This window comes from Aquarana catesbeiana, linkage group LG11 (genome assembly GCF_042186555.1).
Source record: "Aquarana catesbeiana isolate 2022-GZ linkage group LG11, ASM4218655v1, whole genome shotgun sequence".
Taxonomy (NCBI): Eukaryota; Metazoa; Chordata; class Amphibia; order Anura; family Ranidae; genus Aquarana; species Aquarana catesbeiana.
The window spans coordinates 198,135,192-198,162,654 of record NC_133334.1 but is presented as its reverse complement, the minus strand read 5'-3'; positions in this window follow the sequence as shown (position 1 = coordinate 198,162,654).

Genomic DNA, 27,463 nt, shown 5'->3' with positions numbered 1-27,463 from the left:
AAAATATGAAATAATCATACCGCCAGGGAGGTTAAACAACACAAAAAAACTTACTCTGAAGTTCCTTAATCAGAAATGGGATATTTCTTCCCTCGAATCGTATGTCAGCAATCGTGGGATACCGCATGGCCTCCGAGAACCAGCACAACAACTGCATACTGAACAATTTTTGAGTGAATGGAAAAACTCTGTATTGACCATGGCTTAGCTGTTATGAGACTTATCATTGAGGAAGACTCTAGACAGCTGGTAGAATTGAAAACCCAGATTGAGGAGAGCACTAATCTTCTCGAGCCACACAAGGTTAAGCCCGAATTAGGTAGACATAATGAACTCCTAAAAAAGGAGATTGATAAAGTTCAGAGAAACCTCCGGGTGACCAAAACAATCCAAGTTCCAAAATGACTTGGATGATTGGGTACGTGGTGAGCTCTTCGATTTAACTGCCAATCGGGAACGTAGTGGTTCGAGACAATGTCGCTATCACTCTCCTCTACGAGGGGGGCTCATACTTCATCAGAGAGTGACAGAGAGGATTTTGGATCCGTCAGTCTTTTAGAGGAAGAGATTCCTGTTCTAGACGTGACACCCCCATTACTGGGAATATTGAAGCCATCCACAGTAGACAATCAAACAATCAAAACAGAAAAGGCGGAGGAGAAGGAAAGTTAGCGACAAAAGAATTGAACAAAACAATCACCAGCAGCCAGAGATGAAAGTAGACATTTCGGAGGCAGGAATAGCATCTTTAGAGGAAAGTATGGGTACCATGGAGATTATCAATCTTTCTGAGTTTAATCATTAGGACAGACATGTACGGCTGCTTCACAGCGGTCTCTCCTTCTCACCATCCAGCCAGATGAATCATTTTAAGGTGTTTAGGGATATTACCCTACTTCTTAGGAAGGTTTACCTTAGACTTATCCACTCAGGTACATCTAAACCCCCTGGTGAGTTGCCATCTACCCAGAATACTAAAGAACAACAAGCCCTAGATGATCTTGTCTCCTTCATGGAAGACTCCTTTAGTGACCCTGAGAGTAAGACTCCCACCCAGGAACTATGATGGAGACAGTCTCACCTTAATATTAGATCTACTAAGTTGCCTCAGTTTAGGAATAACCGTTGGATATGGATTTTTCCTGACCTTGTTCAAGAAGATCTCAAGAAGGTCAGTTGGAATAAAATTATGAAAGATAACCTCCTTCCCGATGAACGGCTGGCACTCAAAGAACTCAATGAGGCCCCTAACGTAATCATTAAGTCCAGTGATAAAGGCGGCAATGTGGTACTCCTATCTGAACAATATTATAAACAGGAAATATTCAGACAATTAGCTAACCATTCCACTTATGTCAAATTTATAGCCAACCCATTTCCGCTTGTGATTAGTTCTCTAAATTTCAAACTCCAGCTGGACTTTGAAGCACATCTAATAAATCAAGAATGAACTAAACTACCTTATGGTTAATGAGTACAATATACCCATCATATACATAATCCCCAAGGTCCACAATAATCTAATCAAGCCTCCTGGGAGGCCCATAATTTCAGCTATTAAGGGCCCCCTTGAGCAGACGGGTAAATTCCTGGATATCCTCATCAAGGGAATGGTCAGGGTTTTGCCTTCGTTCGGGACACTAGGGATGTTCTTTTTAAGATTGCTGAAGTGGAGGTGCAGGATGGGGCCCTAAACCTCCATCCCCCATCAATGGGGGCTTGATTCGGTGGCTCACTCCCTGGAAAAGAAATATCCTAATATGGGCTCACAAAATTAGTTTATCTTAGAACTGCTTGACTTTGCCCTTAACCACAACTGCTTCCAGTTTTTCTGGAGTTAACTATCAGCAGGTAAGGGGGACCTCTATTTGGGCACCTGCATGTGCCTGTCTCCACTTGGGGTGGTGGGAGGAGAATCTTGTGTACGGGTCACCGATGTACCTCCGTGTCAGAGAACTCACACAGCAAGCACCCGTCTCCGTGCAGCAGTTACCAATCCTCGTTCCGCTAATGCCAATGTGCATGCACGGAACCGTAGCCAGAGACAAATGAGATCCAGGGTGGGCATGCACAATGGCACCTCCATGCGAATGCGCGCACCCGTAAGTGCCAAAGTGCTAATGCGTATGCGCCAATGCGCTATGGTGCTAATGTGCATGCGCCAATGCGCTAAGGTGCTAATGCGCGTAAGCTGGCATGAATCCTGGCACACAGCACCCTATATAAACAGAGAGTCTGCCTAGCATCAGTGCTGGATTGTCTTCAGCTTGTTCCTGTGTTCCTGTTACTCTGCCTGATTGACGTTCCTGAAAACCCGGCTATTTTCTGACCATTCTCTTGGATCTTCCCTGCCTGCTGAACCTGCCCCTACCTGCAATACTGACCTTGGCTTGGACTTATGATTACGGCTCTGCCTTCTGATTCCAACTTGGAGATGCTAGGCAATGCACTGACTGACCCATCAGATTGAATCAGGAACATATCCACCCTTTTATTCAGTTCTGCTTGATTGGCACTAACGTGAACCTATCTGGGTACTGCCTATGGCCCCTTCCTTTCTTTCCCTCTCCTGTATGGGGGGCTGGTAGACGTGATCCCTCGCAAGATACGTTTGGTCCACCGCCCGCCCCCTGGGGAGTTGGTCCGACACGGGGGAGACAGGGGAGCAGAGGAGGAATCGCATCACCCTAAACACTTTACAATGTTAAAAATGACCGTATAACGTCATAAATCCTGCGATAGTGGACAACTATCCTCTGAAGAAGACCCGGGAAGGGTCGAAACGCGTCAGATTTTTACACACAACCTTCGTTGTTCCACATACATCGTATTGTATATTGCCCTTATATATAGGCATTATCTGTTGTTATCTAATTTCAAGGATTCAACATTTGAGAAAACTTTGGTTGCCCTATAATACATTGTGTCTTGCATTGGTTTTAATTGTAGGCTTTGTCCATTGCAATTGTACGCCATATCCAGTTCATGTCCTGACTCAAACAGTCAGTATTCATTTCAGTGATTTTTTTAATATGTTATTTATATTTTTTGTATCAATAAAATTGAATTTTTTCAACTACTTATATTGCACTTTATTGGCTGCTTCAAAGCCCCGATAGGGGGTTCTCGTATTTTTTCACTACACACAGTAGAACCGCCAGGCATACATTACACCCCCTGATCACCCCCCAATCACACCCCCCCCCCCCCCGTCACACTGACACCAAGCAGTTTTTTTTTTTTCTGATTACTGCATTGGTGTCAGTTTGTGACAGTGTGGTAGGGCAGTTAGTGTTAGGCCCCCTTTAGGTCTGGGGGACTCCCCTAACCCCCCCAATAAAGTTTTAACCCCTTGATCACCCCCCCATCGCCAGTGCCACTAAGCGATCGTTTTTCTGATCGCTGTATTAGTGTCACTGGTGACGCTAGTTAGGGAGATAAATATTTAGGTTCGCCGTCAGTATTTTATAGCGTCAGGGACCCCCATATACTACCTAATAAAGGTTTTAATCCCTTGATTGCCCCCTAGTTAACCCTTTCACTAGTGATCACCGTATAAGTGTTACGGGTGACGCTGGTTAGTTAGTTTATTTTTTATAGTGTCAGGGCACCCGCCGTTTATTACCGAATAAAGGTTTAGCCCCCTGATCGCCCAGCGGTGATATAACTTAGGTTTTAGGGTCAGATAAGGTCTGCGTTGCCCCAGGCAGCGTCAGGTTAGCGCCAGTACCGCTAACACCCACGCACACACCATACACCTCCCTTAGTGGTATAGTATCTGAACGGATCAATATCTGATCTGATCAGATCTATACTAGCGTCCCCAGCAGTTTAGGGTTCCCAAAAACGCAGCGTTAGCGGGATCAGCCCAGATACCTGCTAGCACCTGTGTTTTGCCCCTCCGCCTGGCCCAGCCCACCCAAGTGCAGTATCGATCGATCACTGACACTTACAAAACACTAAACGCATAACTGCAGCGTTCTCAGAGTCAGTCCTGATCCCTGCGATCGCTAACAGTTTTTTTGGTGAACTGGCAAGCACCAGCCCCAGGCAGCATCAGGTTAGTGCCAGTACCGCTAACACCCACGCACGCACCATACACCTCCCTCAGTGGTATAGTATCTGAACGGATCAATTTCTGATCCAATCAGATCTATACTAGTGTCCCCAGCAGTTTAGGGTTCCCAAAAACGCAGTGTTAGCGGGATCAGCCCAGATACCTGCTAGCACCTGCGTTTTGCCCCTCGGCCCAGCCCACCCAAGTGCAGTATCAATCGATCACTGTCACTTACAAAACACTAAACACACATAACTGCAGTGTTTGCAGATTAAGGCCTGATCCCTGCGATCGCTAACAGTTTTTTTTTTTGTAGCGTTTTGGTGAACTGGCAAGCACCAGCGGCCTAGCACACCCCGGTCGTAGTCAAACCAGCACTGCAGTAACACTTGGTGACGTGGCGAGTACCATAAGTGCAGTTCACGCTGGTGAGGTGGCAAGCACAAGTAGTGTCCCACTGCCACCAAGAAGAAGACAAACACAGGCCCGTCGTGCCCATAATGCCCTTCCTGCTGCATTTGCCAATCCTAATTGGGAACCCACCACTTCTGCAGCACCCGTACTTCCCCCATTCACATCCCCAACCAAATGCAGTCGGCTGCATGAGAGGCATTTTCTTTATGTCCTCCCGAGTACCCCTACCCAAAGAACCTCCCCTGAAAAAGATGTCGTGTCTGCAGCAAGCGCGGATATAGGCGTTACACTTGCTATTATTGTCCCTCCTGTCCTGACAATCCTGGTCTTTGCATTGGTGAATGTTTTGAACGCTACCATACACTAGTTGAGTATTAGCGTACAGCATTGCACAGACTAAGCGCACTTTCACAGGGTCTCCCAAGATGGCATCGCATTTTGAGAGACCCGAACCTGGAACCGGTTACAGTTACAAAAGTTACAGTTAAAAAAAAGTGTAAGAGGGGAAAAAAAAAAAAAACACAAAAAATATATAAAATAAAAAAAAAATAGTTGATGTTTTATTGTTCTCTCTCTCTCTCTCTCTCTCTCTCTTCTCTCTCTATTCTGCTCTTTTTTACTGTATTCTATTCTGCAATGGTTTATTGTTATTATGTTTTATCATGTTTGCTTTTCAGGTATGCAATTTTTTATACTTTACCATTTACTGTGTTTTATTGTTAACCATTTTTTTGTCTTCAGGTACGCCATTCAGCTGCAGCGCGGATTTATTTATCTTGACAGCAACAGCGTTTGCTCCCATGATATATAAAGCCGTGACTCCAGCGGAGGTGATATATGCCGAAGCATGGGGGCAGCAGGGGCGGAGGAGCGATTTGCTCCTAACTTTTGGGCCGGATGCCCCCATGCTTCGGCATATATAAATGGTGCATGTATGCCCATCATTAGAAGTGGGTGGATGAAGGGAGGTATTCTAATGGTGGGCATCCCCACCGAATCAATCTCTTTTTTTCGTTCAGCCCACAGGCTGCATGAAAAAAAAAAAGATTACAATATATGCCCAACAAGGACCAGCAACATACTGGTATGTTGCTGGACTTTGAGTGGTTATACCAGAATGATGCCTGCAGGTTTAGGTATCATCTTGGTATCATTCTTTTCAGCCAGCTGTCGGCTTTCATGTAAAAGCAATCCTAGCTGCTAATTAGCCTCTAGACTGCTTTTACAAGCAGTGGGAGGGAATGCCCCCCCCCCACCATCTTCCATGTTTTTCTCTGGCTCTCATGTCCCAACAGGGAACCTGAGAATGCAGCCAGTGATTCAGCCAGCTGACCATAGAGCTGATCAGAGACCAGAGTGGCTCCAAACATCTCTATGGCCTAAAAAACCGGAAGCTACGAGCATTTCATGACTTAGATTTTGCCGGATGTAAACATCGCCATTGGGAAATTGGGGAAAGCATTTCATCACACTGATCTCGGTGTGGTCAGATGCTTTGAGGGCAGAGGAGAGATCTAGGGTCTAATAGACCCCAATTTTTTCAAAAAAAAGAGTACCTGTCACTACCTATTGCTATCATAGGGGATATTTACATTCCCTGAGATAACAATAAAAATGATTAAAAAAAAAAAAATGAAAGGAACAGTTTAAAAATAAGATAAAAAAGCAAAAAAATAATAAAGAAAAAAAAAAAAAACACCCCTGTCCCCCCCTGCTCTCGCGCAAAGGCAAACGCAAGCGTCGATCTGGCGTCAAATGTAAACAGCAATTGCACCATGCATGTGAGGTATCACCGCGAAGGTCAGATCGAAGGCAGTAATTTTAGCAGTAGACCTCCTCTGTAAATCTAAAGTGGTAACCTGTAAAGGCTTTTAAAAATGTATTTAGTTTGTCGCCACTGCATGCTTGTGCGCAATTTTAAAGCATGTCATGCTTGGTATCCATGTACTCGGCCTAAGATCATCTTTTTTATATCATCAAACATTTGGGCAATATAGTGTGTTTTTAGTGCATTAAAATTGAAAAAAGTGTGTTTTTTCCCAAAAAAATGCGTTTGAAAAATCGCTGCGCAAATACTGTGTGAAAAAAAAAAAAAAGAATCACCCACCATTTTAGTCTGTAGGGCATTTACTTTAAAAACAATATATAATGTTTGGTGGTTCAAAGTAATTTTCTTGCAAAAAAAAATAATTTTTTCATGTAAACAAAAAGTGTCCAAAAGGGCTTTGTCTTCAAGTGGTTAGAAGAGTGGGTGATGTGTGACATAAGCTTCTAAATGTTGTGCATAAAATGCCAGGACAGTTCAAACCCCCCCCCCCCAAATGACCCCATTTTGGAAAGTAGACACCCCAAGCTATCTGCTGAGAGACATGTGGAGTCCATGGAATATTTTATATTGTGACACAAGTTGCGGGAAAAAGACAATTTTTTTTTGCACAAAGTTGTCACTAAATGATACATTGCTCAAACATCCCATTCGCATATGTGACATTACACCCCAAAATACATTCTGTTGCTTCTCCTGAGTATGGGGATACCACATGTGTGAGACTTTTTGGGAGCCTAGCCGCGCACGGGAACTCGAAAACCAAGCACCGCCTTGGCGTAAATTTGATTTCACTCTTCACTGCCTATCACAGTTTCGTAGGCCATGGAATGCCCAGGTGGCACAACCCCCCCCCCCCCCCCCAAATGACCCGATTTTCAAAAGTAGACACCCCAAGCTATTTGCTGAGAGGTATAGTGAGTATTTAGCAGACCTCACTTTTTGTCACAAAGTTTTGAAAATTGAAAAAAGAAAAAAAAATACATTTTTCTTGTCTTTCTTCATTTTCAAAAACAAATGAGAGCTGAAAAATAATCACCATGCCTCTCAGCAAATAGCTTGGGGTGTCTACTTTCCAAAATGGGGTCATTTGGGGGGGCTTTGTGCCATCTGGGCATTCCATGGCCTCCGAAACTGTGATAGGCAGTGAAGAGTGAAATTGGTTTTTGGGGCCCTGTACGCATGTGGTATCCCCGTACTCAGGAAAAGCAGCTGAATGTATTTTGGGGTGCAATTCCACATATGCCCATGGCCTGTGTGAGCAATATATCATTTAGTGACAACTTTTTGTAATTTTTTTTTTTTTGTCATTATTCAATCACTTGGGACAAAAAAAAGTACCGTATATATCGGCGTATAACACGCACCGGCGTATAACACGCACCCCAGTTTAGGAGGGAATTTTAAGGAAAAAAAACTTTTAGGAGGGAAGTTGAAGGGAAAAAAACTTACATTTAAATGCCGATCATTGCAGCCTTCTCAGTGCAGCCTTGCCCCAGTGCAGCCATGTCAGTGCAGCCTTCTCAGTGCAGCCTTGCCCCAGTGCAGCCATGTCAGTGCAGCCATGTCAGTGCAGCCATGTCAGTGCAGCCATGTCAGTGCAGCCTTCCCCAGTGCAGCCTTCCCCAGTGCAGCCTTCCCCAGTGCAGCCATGTCAGTGCAGCCTTCCCCAGTGCAGCCATGTCAGTGCAGCCATGTCAGTGCAGCCATGTCAGTGCAGCCATGTCAGTGCAGCCTTCTCAGTGCAGCCTTCTCAGTGCAGCCTTCCCCAGTGCAGCCTTGCCCAGTGCAGCCTTCCCCAGTGCAGCCTTGTCCCCAGTGCAGGCTTCGACCCCCTGTCCCTGCTTTGTGGGCTTCAAAATCGCCGACCGCGATTTGAAAATGGCGCCGCCGGCGCCGAAATACACAGAGCCGGTCCTCGGCTCTTTCCGGCGGCTCTCGTTCACTTTCGGTTCCACTCGTAGTCCCGAGCGGAGCTATCCGAGTAGGTTCGGATAGCTCCGCTCGGGACTACGAGTGGAGCCGAAAGTAAACGAGAGCCGCCGGAAAGAGCCGAGGACCGGCTCTGTGTATTTCGGCACCGGCGGCGCCATTTTCAAATTGCGGTCGGCGATTTTGACACTTTGACAGCTCGGGATCGCAGGGGATCGGCGTATAACACGCACCTGTGACTTTTCCCTGATTTTAAGGGGAAAAAAGTGCGTGTTATACGCCGATAAATACGGTAATATTCAATGGGCTCAACATGCCTCTCAGCAATTTCCTTGAGGTGTCTACTTTCCAAAATTGGGTCATTTGGGGGGATTTTGTACTGCCTTGCCATTTTAGCACCTCAAGAAATGACATAGGCAGTCATAAATTAAAGGCTGTGTAAATTACAGAAAATGTACCCTAGTTTGTAGGCGCTATAACTTTTGCGCAAACCAATAAATATACACTTATTGACATTTTTTTTTTTTACCAAAGACATGTGGCCGAATACATTTTGGCCTAAATGTATGACTAAAATTGAGTTTATTGGATTTTTTTAATAACAAAAAGTAGAAAATATAATTTTTTTTCAAAATTTTCGGTCTTTTTCGGTTTATAGCGCAAAAAATACAAACGACAGAGGTGATCAAATACCATCAAAAGAAAGCTCTATTTGTGGGAAGAAAAGGAACCAAATTTCGTTTGGGTACAGCATTGCATGACCGCGCAATTAGCAGTTAAAGCAACGCAGTGCCAAATTGTAAAAAGTGCTCTGGTCAGGATGGGGGTAAATCCTTCCTGGGCTGAAGTGGTTAAACTTACTTATACCTGGGATTCCAAGAAGCTCTCTTTTCTTGACTTGTGCATATCTGCCTGACTTGAGACAAAAACTTTCAGAAAGGTGACAGCTGTCAGTACACTCCTGTTGGCAACAAGTTACCACCCACCATCACTTATTAGGGGTATCCCTACGGGTCAGTTTCTCTGCATTTGCAGGAATTGCTCTGCGGATGCTGACTATCAATCTGAACTGGAAGGCCTCTATTGTAGATACAGAAATAGGGGTTATTTAAATAAAACCATTAGGCATGCACGAAAAAAAGCTTCTTCCTCAAAACGGGAGGATCTCATTAGGACCCAGGCCACTACACCTCCTTCCCTTCACTCATCTCTGGTTCGGATTATTACCTGCTACGAATCCCAATGGGACAAAGTTCGCTCCATTCTTTGCCAAGCATTGGCATGTTCTAACTCGATCAAATTATTTGTCTCAAATTGTAGGGCCTCGTCCGCTACTTGTATCAAGAAGGGCTAGAGATTTTAGGGATAGCCTGGTACACTAAATTTGTGCACACCCCCCTCATCTAGCAACTTGTTAACAGGCAACTCTCGACCAACTGACATGTTTCCATGCGGTCACTGCCATATCTGCCATTTTGTGGAGGGTACAGGTAATTTCACTGATGCGGACAGGCAAAAGGTCTATTCCATTAAACACTTTATCAACTGTAGCACTGCATGGGTTCTTTACATTCTTGAGTGTCCCTACAAAAAAATTTACGTAGGGAAAACGAAGCGCCAATTGGGTGTCCGCATTGGGAAACACTTGAGTAGCATTAGGAACCCCAGGAATCAAGACAACCCTGAGAGGGCTCCCATAGCTCAACATTTTGACATGTTTCACAACTCTTCCCCTGATGGTCTTAGAGTAAAGGGGTTCTTTGCCCTAACTCTTTCCAACCACAGGGGTGACTTTGATACAGTTCTCCTGCTGAAGGAAAAGGTGTATTTTTGGTTGCAGACGATGATTCCTAAGGGGCTCAATACAGAGTTCAGCTTACAGGTGTTCTTAGACCCCCTAGGGTCTCCTAGGTTGGAGTTCCTCTTTATCCTCTTCCCCTTTAAATTTAAATACAAAACCCTTTTTATGCCGTATCTTTGTTTGTCCTGCTGTGGATTCCTGCTTTCATGCCTGTTTGGATGAATTGTCTAGTTGGATTAAAGACCAAAAAGCATGCTCTCATATGAGGTGTGAATTATACTATATCCAAAATCCATTATACTCACGCATTATTACTTTATCTATTTGCCAAATCATGATCTGGGACTTTAATACTGTGGCAATCAAAGGGGGAAAAAATCAAAAGGGGAGGTGTCTCTATTACCCATTAAAAAGTCCCCATATGAATTTCCACGGTGTCCTGAAGAAGCTCATGTGACCCCATGAGCGAAACTCATTGACGTCATCACGTCATGTGACCTGGCTTCCCAGTCCATTCTCATGGTTTGTTCATCTGCCACCCCACATCGCTCCATGTGGATCTGATAGCGTTGATGGATACCTTTTGCAAAGCCTCAGCGTCACAGCACTGACATCCCCAGTTACGCGGGAGACCATTGAAGGGAAGGCTTACAGGATTACTGTTACCAGGATATAGCTGGTCTGGTGGAGATCAGGGACACCATTCCCATGGTTATCTACCTACTGTTTTATACCTGCCACCGCCGTGTGGTTATATCTATAACTGTACTGCCTGTGTACTGCTTTCCTGTCTTCCCCATGCTCCCCCTGCCGTCCACTTACTATCTGTCAGCTGTTGGCTTTCCACCACTGCCTGAACTCTATCCATATGTGGATCTCAGTGCCGCTTGCTAGTCAGCTGTCCCAGTTCATTCACACTGCCATACAATTCAATGGCTCACTTCCACATGGCCCTTCTGACATTCTCGGTCCCCCTCCTTTGTAACATCTGTTGTTGCCCCCCCATTGTTCATCAGTGACCATAATGAACCGTGCACCCATGCTGTTTTTTTGCCCCCACACATCGCTAGTTCTCATTAATTCCCTGGTATGTGTGTGTTGAATGACTGAGAGCCCGGGCTTGTTTTTAATTGCTCATGACGTCGTTGTGAATGTTTTAATCTTGGTCTGGTCAAGGCTTGAATTTTTTTCATTTTTTTTTTTTATACTGATTTATAATTTTTTGCATAATAAAATTTGTTTGAATACCCATGCTGCAGTGAGTTTCCTTTTTGGAGCCCCCCTCCTTGGGTTTTGGTCCTTTCTGTACCACAGTTGAAATTTTTTCAATGTAATGGAGGCTGCACTGTAAAGGGGCACTGTGATGTAACTGGGGCTGCACTGTAAAGGGGCACTGTGATGTAACAGGGACTGTGCTGTAAAGGTGGAACTGTGATACAAAGGGGACTGCACTGTAAAGGGGCACTGCAATGATTGCATGGTCACAATGACCCTTGCAATCACAGCCCCCTGTCACAGTGCCCCTTGCAGTCATGCCCCACTCTCCCCTTTCCTCTCTCACTGTCCCATCACAGTGCCCCATTTCAGTCTCTGCCTCCCCTGCACAGTGCTACCTGTGGCAGGGTAGAGGCAGTTTTCAGCTGAATGTCTTCACCCCAGTCTCCCCCACTGCCGATGTGTCAGGAGAATAATTCTTCCAAGCACTTTGGCCGTGTTCCTGCGTGCATGCGTGGCGGAACGGCACTCGGGCGCATTCGCGGCCCAGTGCTCCGGGGCATGCGCACGTGACCCTTAGGCTGGCCTATACTCAGACAAATTGCTGGTCCGTCTTCAGCTTCCTGTTCTACCTTGATCTTGTTATTTATATGATTGCCTGCTGTGACCCGGATTGATCTTGACTCTTCTGCTCTTCTCCTGGACCTGACCCTCAGCCTGTTTAAACGGATTCTGCTTGTCTCCTGTGTTTGACCCTCTGCCTGTGACCTGGACCTGCCTCCTGTCTCCTTGCCTTTGAACCTCTGCTTGTGACCTGAACTTGCCTTGTGTCTCCCAGACACCATACCTCAGCCTGTGATTGACTATACAGATCTTCTGTGTTTGACCCTCAGACTGGTTCTGGACTTTCTTACTCCAGCAAGTCATCCCATCTTCCAGTCTCTGCACAGCTGCTCATCCCTGCAAAGACTACCACATAAGTCTTCTCCTGCCTACTGGGTAGCCTGTGCCTCTTTGTGCCATCCACTCCCTGTTCCACCTCCAGGGGGCGGACTGCGCTTAGTCACAAGGGTGAACCGCTCTCGGCATCTTGGCCTCGGTAAGTACTTCCCTGACACAATGTTAACCTGTCAGCAAGGCAGGGGGCGGGAGGAGTTGCCGATCTGAATGGAGGGTGGGAGCTGCCAAAACTTATGAAGTGGATGATTAGCTGCTTGTTAATATGAAAGACTCCCACTCTCCAGAGCAGATATCCAGCTCCTCCCACCCCCTGCCCTGCTGACAGGTTGACATTGGCGGTGGGTGGAGACCCAGCAGAAGACACAAGAGCTCAGTGACACAGCCGCAAAGCAGGAGGTGTGCGGCAACCGCGTCTGTGATAGTCCTATACCGTGGCCCAGGGGTTAGGGACCCTTGTCCTAATCTATACCAGACCTTTATCCTCAATGAGGGTATAGTATAGATATTAATGGGGGGACTGCACACAAAAAAATGGCGTAATGTTCCCCCTAAAAATACATACCAGACCCTTATTTTTGATTTGGGTCTGGTATGGATTTTAAGGGGTAACCCCATGCAAAAAACAAGGAGAGAGGGTGTGCCCCCTCCCAAGATCTGTACCTTAGTCATATCCATAACTCTGCTCCCAGCTACATCACTAAACTAGTCCCAAAATACCAACCAAGCCGCTCTCTTTGGTCCTCCCAAGAGCTCTCTAGCTCCCTTGTCTCCTCCCATGCTCGCCTCCAAGATTTCCCCAGAGCTTCTCCCATCCTTTGGAACTCCCTACCCCAATCTGTCTGACTGTCCCCTAGTCGGACAGATTGGGTCCCCCTCTATCCATCTTTAGACGATCCCTGAAAACCCTTCTCTTTAAAGAAGCATATTCTGCTTCTAACTAACACTGTTTTACTTCCTCCATGAACTCATCCCCCACAACTATTACCTTTTGTATCAATTGACCCTTCTTTTTTAGATTGTAAGCTCTAATGAGCAGGGCCCTCTGATTCCTCTTGTACCAAATTATAATGTAACTGTAATGTCTGCCTTTATTTTGTTAAGCACTGCAAAAACTGTTGGCGCTATATAAAACCTGTATAATAATAATAATATCAAAGCATGCAGCCTGGCTGGCCAGGAAAGGGGATGTCAGGAAGGGCATGTCAGTAAATGAGATGACTCCTCTAGACATTCTTCTGTGTACTTTCTCAGGAAAATACATGTTTCCTCTCATGCACACAGGAATTGGGCACATGCTCATGTGTGCGCACAGTATAGGGCACATACCTGTGCACATACATGTGCGTGTCGGCATGCTCACATACACTTGTGACAGGTGTTGGCGCCAGGTGGGCTATTTAAACTGTGCCTATGTTCAGGATCGGTGCTGCATTGTCTTCAGACTCCAGTGTATCCTGTGTTCTTGTGATCCTGTATTTTGGTTCCAGTTGCTGACCCGGCTTGTCTTGACTACCCTCTGAACTCTGCCTGCACTGACCTCAACTTGGCCTGGCCGGCTGCCTGTTTCATTGGCTTCTGCTTCACTAATTAGTTCCAGACCTGGCTTGTGCCCTAACTACACTTCTGCCTGTGCTCCTGTACCTGATCTGTCCTGCAAGTGTATGACCCTGCCTGCTTGACTCTGCAACTTTGCCTGCTGTCACCGGTACCTGTCTTCTACCCTGCTGTTCCTGCTTACCCACAGTCTGCTACCAGCAACCATCTCATCTGCCCACTGTCACCAGTATATATGTCCCATAATGTAATTCAATTGTCAGTCCATATTTGGACAATGACATCACCCAGGAGACCATGCCCCATTGTTTACAATTAGCAAAGGGGGCGGGGAAGCTGCAGGTGAGTGATAGGAGTAGATTGTGTAAATGGTGTTTTTTTTTTTTTAGGTGGGTTGGTGAACATCGTTCATCATCATTGACATGGTTCTGCATCATGTGTGATTGAGGATAGATTTACATCATAGAAAATTTGTTTTTAAAAAGGATTTGTCGCGGGGGCGTGGCCTGACACAGCATGGAGTAGGATGTGTATTCCCTGAGCTCCGTCCATTACTCCTGCTGTAATTACTCCTGGACTCTCTATGCTGTACTAATTCCTGGATCAACTCCCCTGGGGCATCCACCATACCCAGAGCTGCATTTTGGAGCGACAGGATCGACGGCGGCCCGAACGGAGCGGCGATCCTCCACACGGTGGCCAGATCCAGGCAAGTCCGCGGCTTCGACCTATTCCTGGAGGTCCGCGGCCATCTTGGTCCTCCTTTAGACCCGACCTTATTGGGCTAGCTGTGCCTTGCTGCTGCATAACTTTTGAGGAAAACCCCCCTGGGGACCTAGAGCACATCCCTCACCCCTCCCCACATATACAGGCTTACCTGACCCCCCAGTACCCCTGAAAGAGCAGCGACCGCATCTAGGCAAGACTGTGGCTTCTGCCTACACACAGAGGAAGGCGGCCATCTTTACACTCTCATATACCCAGCCTTTGCTGCATCTTCAACCTGCTTCTTTTTCGATTTTCATCTGAAAAACTTCTTTTGGAGACCTTTCATACTCCACATCACCCCTCCAGATTACCAGCACCCCAAACAGAGCAGTAATCTACTACACACTTGCCGCATAGGGGCAGACTTTGCCCCCGGACACCTTGGTGGCTTCGAGACCCTCGCCAGCACTGTCTCCTGTCCCGCAGGTTACTAAATCTGCCAAAACAAGATTGGGGACTCACTGTGAGTCACCCCGGACCCCCACAGTATGTCACCAACTAAATCACAGAAGGCAGCGGCGGCGAAGCTTGATCAATACCTCCGCCAAGACAAAAAGGACATGGAGGAAGATGGGGCCTCTGAGCAAGCAGGGGAGGGTGAGCGAATGGCGAGTGATACTGACAAACTGCTTGAAGCAATCATCTTTTGCAGAACTTCCCTCACAGCACAAATTGAGGAAGTCAAGATGGATATTTCCCTTATTAGGCAAGACTTTCAAAAGCTCAGAGACAGAGTGAAGGAAACTGAGACCAGGCTGAGCACGGTGGAGGATGCCATTCCACCCTTACAAACATTCTCAGACCTCGTACAACGACAAATACAAAAACTCCTTACTAAACAAGATGATATGGAGAATAGGCTGAGAAGATTTAATATACGCCTGATCGGTCTGCCAGAGGGGACGGAGGGCAAGGACATTACCACGTTCTTGGAACAACTACTAATCAACGCCTATGGGAGAGAAGCCTTATCCCCTATGTTTGCGGTGGAGCGGGCACACCGCATGCCAGCCAAACCCCCCCCCCCCCCGCAGGGAGCCCCTCCTCGCACTTTCATAGCTAAACTCCTCAATTACAAAGATCGGGATACAGCCCTGAGGATGGCGAGGGAGAAAGGCAACATCCCAGTAAAAATAGCAATTTTCCCAGATTTTTCAGCGGAGGTACAACGTCGTCGACAGAGTTTTACAGAGGCCAAGCGCAGGCTGAGGAATCTACAATACAAATATTCTATGCTTTTCCCTGCACGCCTCCGTGTGGAACATGACGGACGTGCAGTCTTTTTTGAAGATCCTGAAGAAGTGATTCCAGAGTCGCATGACTGCATTGTTCCCAGCAGATGTAAGGAACCCTTTTTGATGCCGCCCATTTGGCGATGAGAACTGTTTCTTACTACCCACAACAATTATTTGACCACGACACAGAATCCCTTGTAAACTAGCGCAAGTATAAAGTACAATCTATGGACATCTACAGCATAAGAGTCCACTTACTCTCCGGGGCACCGGAAGAGCAGAAGTCCTACCAATAACATGCATTGTGCAGCGAGACTTTATCCCACACACCACTGGGAAGCAGCACCATGATTACTGAAATTTTTTCTGGACCATATTAAATGCATTTAATTGGAAACAAAGAGATCGAGAAACCGTGACATACCCTGCACTATTGATATGGATGATATCTCTTATTCTACTTCGACCCCGGGGACTTAGTCAGATGTTCTGCATTTTCTATGTAACTTGGAGGTTGGAGTGTTTCCCAGTTGGACACAAGTTAAGGGAATATGCCCGCACCAGTTTGGGACAGTGTAGGGCGGGGAGGGGGGTGGGAGTTCATTTGTTTATAGTTTGGTTAAACTTGATTGTGCATACTAACCGCAGTAAACAGGTAACGTTTCGAATGCTATACTCATGTGAGTGTTCATGTGTATTATGTGCTACAGGATTGATCCACCAGGGTTTGCAAATCTAAATGCTTCATACATAAAGAGCAAATTGCTTAACATAATTGTTTCATTAGATCTCAAAAGGTTGTATTCATGGCACCCCTAAAATTTCTTACGTGGAATGTGAGGGGCATGCGCGAGAAATGTAAGCGTGCAGCAGTCTTCACATTCCTCAAGAAACAACGTGCCGATGTGATAGCTTTGGTGGAGACGCATGTGGAGGAGAGCATCCAGATGGCACTTCGCAGACCATGGGTTGGGTGGGCGTATCATTCTACCCACACATCCCATTCCAGGGGAGTCTCAGTCCTGATAGCTAAATCGGTACACTTTGAGTTATGCGAATTATCCACTGATCCACAGGGACGATATGTATTTATTCTAGCTAAGTTATATGGCGAACCCCTGTTGATATTGGCTTTTTATGTACCACCCCCATTTAACATTTCTATAATTAAAGAAGGACTTTCATTCATGGCCCGCCACTCTACTACCTCCGCAGTTTGGCTAGGCGACTTTAATACCACCCTAAACTCGATCTTGGATAGGCTACAACCTACCCCGCCTACCCTTAATACTCCCCACGAAACTAGGTTCTCTAAGCTCATCTCCACCTTCCACTTAACAGACACATTGCGCCACAAGTTCCCACAGACTAAATCATACTCGTGTTTCTCATCTTCTCACAATTCTATGTCCCGCATAGACTTCTTACTCATTTCCCACAGTTTAATACCAAGACTATCAGAGGCTGCATTCTGCCCCAGAATACTCTCGGATCATAGTCCATACTGGATTACGTTAAACATCCCTATAGAAAAACCAACACGGTCTTGGCGTTTGAACCCATTTTGGCTCTCTCTTCTACCTGAGGATGATGAGCTAGTGGATAAGTGGAGATTGTATTTTGCGGAGAATGACAAGTCAGCATCGCCCTCCACAGTATGGGACTCCTTTAAGCTATTTGCTCGCTCCATGTTAATTACTGCTATCAATAAAATCAAGACGGATTCCTCCAGTGCCCTCGGTAAGGCGTTGGAGGACCTGTCTTCTGCTGAAAGAGACTTTGCTGCCACCCCGACCCCCGTAAATGCAGACCTGCTAAAATTACAAACCAGAGTAGTTACTCAGCTGCAATACCAGAAAGCCAGACAAAAACTTTTTTTCTCCAAACAAAAAATGTTTGAATATGGGGAAAAAGCAGGCAAGTTATTGGCCTACTTAGTGCACAGTGAAGATAGGCCCCCTGTGGTGATTACACTACATGGTCCTGGAGGATGACAAATAACAGACCCACCTAGTGTAACCGCTATCTTCAGAGATTTCTTTACTGACTTTTATATAAAACGACAGCTACCACTGAGACACAATCAATGTCCATCTTTCTTGAGAAGGTGATTTTCCCACAGTTGACAGAAGAACAGATAGACCTACTAGAGGCACCCCTCACTACAGACGAAATTACAATTGCTATTGCCAGCTTCGCTAGGTCTAAATCCCCAGGATCAGACGGACTCCCAATTGAGTTTTATTCCCAATTCAGCGAACTGTTAACCCCTAAACTGCTAACTTTATACAATCATCTCTTTGAGACTGGGACATTACCCCCATCTATGACAGAGGCAACAATAGTCCTCATCCCCAAACCAGGAAAGGACCCGGGATACCCGGAATCCTATCGCCCAATATCCCTTCTACAAGTTGATATTAAAATATTGGCCAAAGTATTATCTATTAGGCTTAATCAGGTTATTTTATCACTAATACATACAGCCCAGGCAGGTTTAATGCCTGGTCACATCACCTCATTTAATCTCAGGAAATTATATATGAATTTACAGGCTACACACGAGGAAGTTGGCTCATGAGTTGTGGTGACTTTAGACACAGCAAAAGCCTTTGACTCGGTGGAGTGGAGGTATCTTTGGAGATGCTTGGAGGGCTATGGCTTCGGCCCGAAATTCATCAAATGGGTTCAATTACTATACCAGGCACCCAGGGCCAGGGTGGTGGCTAATGGGTGGTCGTCTCAGATGTTTGACCTCAGCAGAGGCACGAGACAGGGTTGCCCCTTGTCCACACTATTGTATGCCCTTGCGGCAGAACCCCTGGCGATATCCATTTGAACGAACCCAGAGATTAAAGGTCTAATGCCCCGTACACACGGTCGGACTTTGTTCGGACATTCCGACAACAAAATCCTAGGATTTTTTCCGACGGATGTTGGCTCAAACTTGTTTTGCCTACACACGGTCGCACAAAGTTGTCAGAATTTCCAATCGCCAAGAACGCGGTGACGTACACCACGTACGACGAGACTAGAAAAGGCCGGTTCAGAACCAAGCGTGGCACCCTTTGTGCTCCTTTTGCTAATCTCGTGTTAGTAAAAGTTTGGTGAGAGACGATTCGCGCTTTTTCAGACTCGTGGCTTTCAAATCGGTTTCTGCTGTTCAGTTTGTGCTTGTGGGTTTGTATCTGCTCTTCAGTGCGTGCAGTCAGTTCGTATCAGAGTTTTCTGTGTGATCTTGCCTGCTCGTTGCTGTTTTTCAGGTCGCTCTTCACAGGCCTTGCTGTTCTTCAGTGCGTTCTGTTACTTCGTTCTGAGCAGCCGACCGTTTTCTAGCCATGTTTCGTATGCTTACTCCTCGTACAGTTCGTGCTGTGTGGGGGCTTGGTGTTGGGGTCCTGACCTTGACACAAGTCCAGTCCATGACCAGGGTGGGGGGGAGTTCATGGACCAAGAATTGGTTGCTTCAGCGTGACCAGTTCTGTCATATGCCTTTGCTCCGTGAGATCCGTGAGAATAATCCTGATGATTTCATGAACTTTCTCCGGATGACGAACCCCGTGTTTCACCGTTTGTTGGCTTCACTGACCCCCTATATCAGCAGGCAGGATACCTGCATGAGGCAAGCCATCACTCTGGAGCAGAGGTTGATCGCTACCTTGCGGTATTTGGCCACAGGGAGAAGTCTGCAGGACCTCAAGTTCTCGACAGGCATCTCCCCCCAGGCTCTTCTTTGTGGACATTTACTGCTTGTGTTTGTTTGAGCTGACCCTGACAGAAATGTGTGGAGTGCAGAAAATGTCATGATTGTGTAACCTTATACAAAGCACTGTTGGCTGTTATTTACTAAATGCAAAGACACTTTTCACTACAAGTGCACTTGCAACTACACTGAAACTGCACTTGTAGTGCAAAGTGGATTTCCCCTTAGCAAATAACCCCCATTTTCTCCTAAAACAACAATTACATCACCCCAAAAGTGTTGTAGTGTTGAGACAATAATCCACACATTCTTGATGAGCAATCTTTTTAATACCTGCACAATCACATGTGCATTTACCAAAGGTTTTTCTGACAAACCAACATGTTTGTTGTATAACAATTTTTGTGGTGTCATTATCCAAAATCAAAATGTCCATTTTATAGAAAACAGGCCTGTGTAAAACCCACAAGAAAGACACAAATCTTGATCTTACAAAGTTCACATTTGGTAGAACTGGAAGGCAATATCAGACATGAGTATTTAGGAACTGTGTTTGATATTGCGTTCAGATGGGGGGAAATCACCCCTGGAAAAGCCAAATTTGGAAGATGCACACAAATTTCCCAATGTCAACATGTGCTATCTGCCATCAGGGGGGATCAAGGGATGTGTTTTGGGGGAGAAAGCCCTTCCTCACCGCTACTTTATTATTGAGGAAGGGGTTGCACCCCCAAAACCTGTCCATTGATCTCCCGTGATGGCAGATAGCACATGTTGACACACTGTGTGCATCCTCCAAATTTGGCTTTGGGAAAAATCATAAAAACATTTCGCACATTGTAGCACACAAAAGAAGAAAGTGATTTGGAGGGGTTTTAAACTCGCCCCAAAACATCAATGATGTTTTTATATTTTGGAATAACATCATTGATGTTTTGCTTGATGTTTTCCAATTGTAAATTACACCCCATGATCTCCCCGATCAGGATCTGGGCACTTTCGGATGTGAAAGGATCTGGATCCACAACCTCACGATCACCTAAAAAGAGAGGAACCCAAAATAAATTAGTTTTCAAAAAAATGCCGCAATCCATCTCTTATCTGAGCCTGTGGTTGCAGACACTCACCTGTTGTGGTGACTAGTTCCACCACGTCTTCTTCCTCCTGCTCATCTTGTGTTGGGTGGATTTCCCCTTCTTCCAGAGGGGGGGGGGCTCTGGTCTCCTCGGATGAGGGGTGTCCTCCGAGTTTTTTATCCCCTATGTAAAACAAAAATGGTATAATTAGCACACAGATATTTGATGTCAGAACTATAAAGATGAAACATTGCTTGGAAGTGGGGTACAATTGTCTATTTTAGCCGAGTTCCAAGATGTAGCTTTTTTAGTGCCCTTTGTCAAGCTGCAATACTTTACCTGTTTGGTAAAAGCTTCACAGATGTAGCCCCCCCCCCCTATAGTATACACTGGAGCACCTGTGTGGCCCCCATAATAAAAATGGTGTTCTTGTGTCCCACACTATAGTGCTCCAGTGTCAAGATGTGAAAACAGCTGCTCAGTGTCCTCTCCTTACACACAATCTAGTTTGCATTTCATTCTAGTAACAAAGCCATCTACACAACCCAATTCTTTGAAGACAAGTATAGGGCGTCAAAATGGTGGCCAAATGCATATGGCCTAAACAATGGTATTTTATCGTCCGAAATAACAATGTGTGATCCGAACGAATAATGTGCCCATGAACATGAAAGTTGCCATTTTAAACTGTACAACAGTTCCTAAAAGCACATGGAGCAGCACGAACGTAATAAACACAAAAAGAATAGGAACACAGCACAACTACTTACTTTTTTGCAGCACTCTCCGGATCTTTCTGTACTGCTCATGTTCTCGTAATTTCAGGTCCGACCACCGCTTCCTGAGCTGATCTTTCGATCGTCGTACCCCGAATTTCCGGTGTAGACTCCTGACCACTTTTGCCATGATCTTGGCCTTTCTGACATTGGGGTTGGGGTAAGGCCCATACTTTCCATCATAGTCGGCCTTCTTCAGGATGTCCACCATCTCCAACATCTCCCCAAAGGACATATTTGAGTCCTTTAATCTCCTTCTGGATCGGGACGTTTCAGGCTCCAGCCTTTCCTCCTCCTCCTCCTCCTCGTTGCTGTACTTAGCACTATCCTGCTGTCTCTCCGCCATGTGCTCTTCCTCCACTGCGCCGAACGAAAAGGGGCGGGGAATAGACTAGAAAGAACGCCAGGGGCGGGCGGAGTTATACGCATGCGCAGTGTGTATAAATAGTAACGCGCGCGTCTTACGTACGATCTGTGAGCGGAGGAAGGAGCATCGGAGACGCCGATCGTGCTAACCAAGGTAGGATCTAAACTTGGGCCTATACTGCTTCCAAATGGAAGCCTATATTGTAACAAGATTAGGGGAGTTTGGCCTGACATTAGGCTTTGTCTTGTGTTGTGTCTTACAGAGAAAATGGATGGGTTCAGCGACCACAATTTCCTGGCCCTGTTCATAGACAAGTACAGGGAGCTGCCCTGTCTGTGGCAAGTGAGACATCCCCACTATAATCACAAACAGAAGAGGCAGGCAGCGCTGGAGAAACTGCTGGAGTTGGTGAAGCTGGTGGTCCCCACAGCAACCATCCCTTATTTGAAAGCTAAAATTGGTGGCCTGAGGAGCACTTATCTTAGGGAGCGCAAGAAGGTCACAGATTCCCAGAGGTCCGGAGCTGCAGCAGATGACATTTATGTCCCCAGGCTGTGGTACTACGAGAGACTGCGATTTCTGTCAGACCACACTGAAGTCAGGGAATCCCTCTCCACTCTTCCTTCCACGCTTCCTTCCACCCCAGTTGAGGCTTCCGATGTCCAACCTGGGCCTTCCAGCCAGGAAGAAGTGGAGGAGCCCAGCTGGAGTCAGGTATAGCATTCTTCTACAGATTTCTGGTAAATAAATAAATGATGTTTATTAGATGTTATTATTGATCACTAATTGCTGATTAAAAAAGTGCTTTACATATCAATAGACAGTAGTGGGCACCCAAAATTGGGACAAGAATGAAAACTGCTGGGCTCAGAAGGATAGTCTGTTATATTTGTTAACATTGAATTTGCAGCAGTCAGGAGGTGAAAATTGTGTGTGATTGATGAATAAAAAACGAAAACTATGTCCCTTTTTCATACACAGGAAGACCTCAGCCAGGAGGAGGCTGTGGAATGTGGCAGTCAGGAGGAGGCGGGGATTATTAGTGTCAGCCAGGAGGAGGCGGGGATTAGTGGCAGCCAGGAGGAGGCGGGGCTAAGTGGCAGCCAAGAGAAGCCTGGGACAAGTCGCAGCCTGACTGAGTCTCAGGTCCCTCCCCTCCGCCTGCCATATAAACGAGCCAGGAAGGTCACTCCGAGTCCCGTGCAGGATTCAGCGTACAGGCTGATCCAGGAGGCTTCGGCGTCCCTCCGAGCCTTCCCCAGTCCTGAAGAGGCCTTTGCCTGCATGGCTGCCACAAAATTGCAGGGCATGCAGGAGGGCCAACGCAAGATCTCTGAGGACCTGATTTATAAAGTCCTTCGTAAGGGGTTGAGTGGGGAACTGACACACAAGACGGATGTCATTGAGAGGGACGATCCTCCTTCTCCTTCTCCTCCTGCTGCCACAACTCCACCACCACCACCACCACAGCCAAAGCCTGTAAGGAAGCGTGGAAAGAAGACCAAAGAGTGATGACCCTGGGTTCAGTCTGGTCTGACAGAAGATGCAGTCTCTTGTATGACCACAGCCTGGGGACACAGATGTCATCTGCTGCTTTCCGGATCTCTGGGACTTCTGGACCAGACTGCCCTCCCTTAGATATGGACTCCTCAGGCCACCAATTTTGCTTTTAAATAATTGATGTCTGCCCTGGGGGTCCAAGGCTTCACCCACTTCTGCAGTTTCTCCAGCGTTGCCTCCCTCTTTGTTTATAGTTGTGACCCCTTAATAAAATTTTTTTAGGGAAATTCTACTCTCCTGTGTGTGTTTTCATCCAAAAAGGACAGTTTGTTGGTGACGATTCAGGTACATTTCTAAAGTACAATGTGAAATTAACAAGGGACAACAACACCAAACAATCTCCTACAGATTAAATAGAACAACATATTAGTGGTGTTGTGGGAACTTGTCACCAAAAACACACACAAACATTTTCGGGAGTACAAATCAAAATCACCCAAAAAAATAAAAAAATAAAAAAGAGAAACACAAAAAAAGAATCTACATTAAAGTCCAAAAATAAAAAAAAATTTTGTTGTCAGATGTGAGAAATCTAAATATATTGAGGGAATCCCGATAAATAGTAACGAAATAAGTTTGTGAGAAGTGTGTGTGAATATGAGCATCAAAACTACTTAATTCTTGTCACATTATAAAGAAGAAGAGAGTGCACTGTATTAAACCATTTTGAACATTGCAGCGTGACGAAAGTGCTGTATCCATTCCGAACGCTACGTTTACCAGAACGAGCTGTCCCGTGTCGGAATTTCTTCTGAGCATGCGTGGCACTTTGTGCATCAGAACAGGCCACACACGGTCGGAATTGACGCAATCGGATTTTGTTGTCGGAAAATTTTATCTCCTGCTGTCCAACTTTGTGTGTCGGAAAATCAGATGGAAAATGTCCAATGGAGCCCACACACGGTCGGAATTTCTGACAACACGCTCCGATCGGACAATGTCCATCGGAAAATCCGACCGTGTGTACGGGGCATAAGACTGGGCTCTTTAATTGAAAAAATCAGCATGTATGCTGACGACACGCTGTTATATCTAGCGGATTCGGGCCCATCCTTATGTACCGCACTCCACATGATCGAACAATTCGGAATATTTTCAGGACTGAAAATCAATTGGGATAAGTCCCAAATTTTACCAATAGATAGCTTCCCACCCCCAGAATCCCAAGCCAGACTACCGCTTCAGAGAGTTGATGTTATTAAATATCTTGGGATCCGTATATCTAGGTCCCCTGCAGATTACGTATCCCTCAATATAGACCCTCTCATTTCCATGGATAAAAATAAAGTTCGAGTTTGGTCCAGGCTCCCACTTGGGACCTGGGGCCGCATAAATTTAATTAAAATGATTTTACTTCCCAAAATACTATATGTTCTCTGGCACTCTCCGGTTTACTTACCCCTGAAGCACTTTAAATCTCTAGAGTCCCTTCTTAAGCCATTCGTATGGGGCACCAATAGACACAAACTGGCATGGCAAACTCTTAAGAACCCGACTGACCTTGGTGGCACAGCTCTTCCAGGTTTTAACCTATATTACATTGCATCACAGCTGTCACAACTTTTTCACTTGGTTAAAACGGACAGCGAGAGGTTTCTCACGCTCCTATGTCCAAGGTGGGCACAATACACCAAGGACTCGATGTATGCTATAGCATCAGGCTCGGGGGGGATGGAACTAGGGGAAAATAGATATACCATGTTATATCACTACAGGAAAATATGGGACTTGGCTACTTCTAAACTTGAAATCCCGCAGTTCAATGATTACACGCCGGTATGGCACAACAAGAATCTTCCTGAATTTAACAAAATACAAGACGCATTTCTATGGTCCATGCAGGGAATATTCTATCTGCATCATTTTTTAAAAGATGGGCATTTAAAAACTTTTGATTCACTTAAAGCAGAATTCACAATTCAGAATCAAATGTTCTTTAGATTTTTACAAATCCGTCACGCAGCGCAATCGCAATTTCCTGATTCCCTCCCAGGCCCTACACCTAATGTCCTAATGGCAGTAATTAAGAACACAGATCCCCATAAACTGATTTCAGCTTTCTATAACATGCTCTCAACCTCGGTTTCCACTAGAATAGCGTACGATCTTAAACCAAGATGGGAAAGAGAAGTGGGACCAATAGATGATGAGGAGTGGGGGGAGGCACTGGAGTCCTGTAGGGCTGTGTCCCCCAAAGTATCAGACCGCTTGTCGCAGCTCTACATTCTTCATAGAGCATACCTCACACCCCTTAGAGTGGCAAGATATAAACGCACACAATCTATCACATGCCTGATGTGTGGGAAAGAGACTGGTACCTTTTTCCATTCGATGTGGACATGTCCTAAGAAACAAATCGTGACATTCCTACATGACACAATGGGCTCACCCCTAGCACTAGATCCAAAACAATGTCTCTTGGGTATAATTCCAGACACAATTGACAAATACACAAAAACATTTCTCCATGAAACACTCTTTGCAGCAAGAAAGGTCATAGCCAAAAAATAGATGAGACAAGCTTCTCCCAAACTAGTGGAATGGAAGGTGGAAGTGAATAATACCCTACCATATAAGAAATGCATATACATTAATAGAGGTTGCCCTGCCAAGTACAATAAGATATGGGATCGTTGGCTCCAAGAATCTGACACCTGTGTATAATGAAACCAATTTAGTATGGAATGATTTCTTGAGGGTACACCCTGATGCGTGGTTTCTAAATGTTACATGTATGACCACAAAATATTCTCACAGAGTAAACATAATGTACTGTTTAGCATATGTATAGAGTTTATAACAATTCATGTACTAGTTGCCAAGTTTGTATGTTAAAGCAAGCATCACATGTATGCACCAGTTGATTAATAAAACTTTGTTTGATAAAAAAAAAAAAAAAAGGATGTGTTTTTTCACGTTACTCATTCATATGGGGGGTAGCATTTAGGGGGGGCCTTATTGTTAAAAGGGATTTTCAGATTCTGATAAGGTACCCCCTCATGTTGTGGGAATGTAGAAAGATATGGTGCAGAAGGAGGAGCACACCTTTGTTTTCACCCTTTCCTGGCTAGGCAGGCTGCATGCTCAGATCATGGCCAGGCGTGGATTTTGGGGGACCCAATGCTTTTTTTTCTTTTTTTTTTTTTTGCATAGTTTCCCTATGTATACTGAGGGGGGTGATCCCATTTTATTTACACAACCCCTGCTCCCTTGATCCCTGGCTGACAGCTGCATAGGATGTGTGAAGATAAGTCATGGTTGTTAGGATGCCAGTGGCTGCCAGCTTCCTAACAACCAGCCAAAGGGACAGCTGTTACATTTTGCAGCGGTGGTAATAAACCAATTTAGTTTGGCCTATTGCTGAACTTCTAAAAAAGCATAAATCAGTATGAACCTGGGTTTTGACTTCAAAGGCAGGTCATCCCAACACCCAGGGAAAATCCATGCAAACACATGGAGGATATACAGACGTAAATATCTTATATTCAGTCTTATCCTAGGTCCATAGGTACTTCCAGAAAGAACCAAAGTGGGTAATTTGTTTTCCTCTTATTTTCATGTGATAATTTTGAAAATACCCTGACCCTTCATGGCAACACTCATTCTTTCACTGTAACTATTGAGTCAGCCACAGGCTGGGCTTTAAGCATGTCTGTCTTTGTTTATTTCCATTACATTTTGTATGATGGGATTAGTAGTTTGCACAAGTAAGATAACATTATTTACATTAGTCTTGTCAGAAATGGAGTTTCCATGTAATTGTCTATTTGAGGGGAATCTCTCTACCTCTCCTTGGACTTCTTCTTTCTTCTATCATTTGAGCAATTTTCTATAGTCACCGAGCAATATGGATTTTCTTCTCATGTAAAATGTTGGGGTATTCTATGTTATCTAATTTTTCTCCCACTTCAAAAATTCAGCCACATACACATCACCATATACCGTATTTAATGTTCTACTTGCTCCCTGTTTTGAAATTATGCATATTAACATAACATATCTAGTTTGAGTTTGTCTGATTTAGATCCTAATGAGTACCGGTGAGCTGTTCAGTTCTTTGGACATTCACTAAAATGCATTGAAGTTCTGAGCAATAATCCAGTCTCCATTTAAATCAATGGGAGCCCTAATTTTTAAAATACAATCTGACTATTTTCAAGCCTAATGGCCAGAGAATTGTCTAACAAATCACATGGAAAGCTGTGCACTGCCAGATGGGA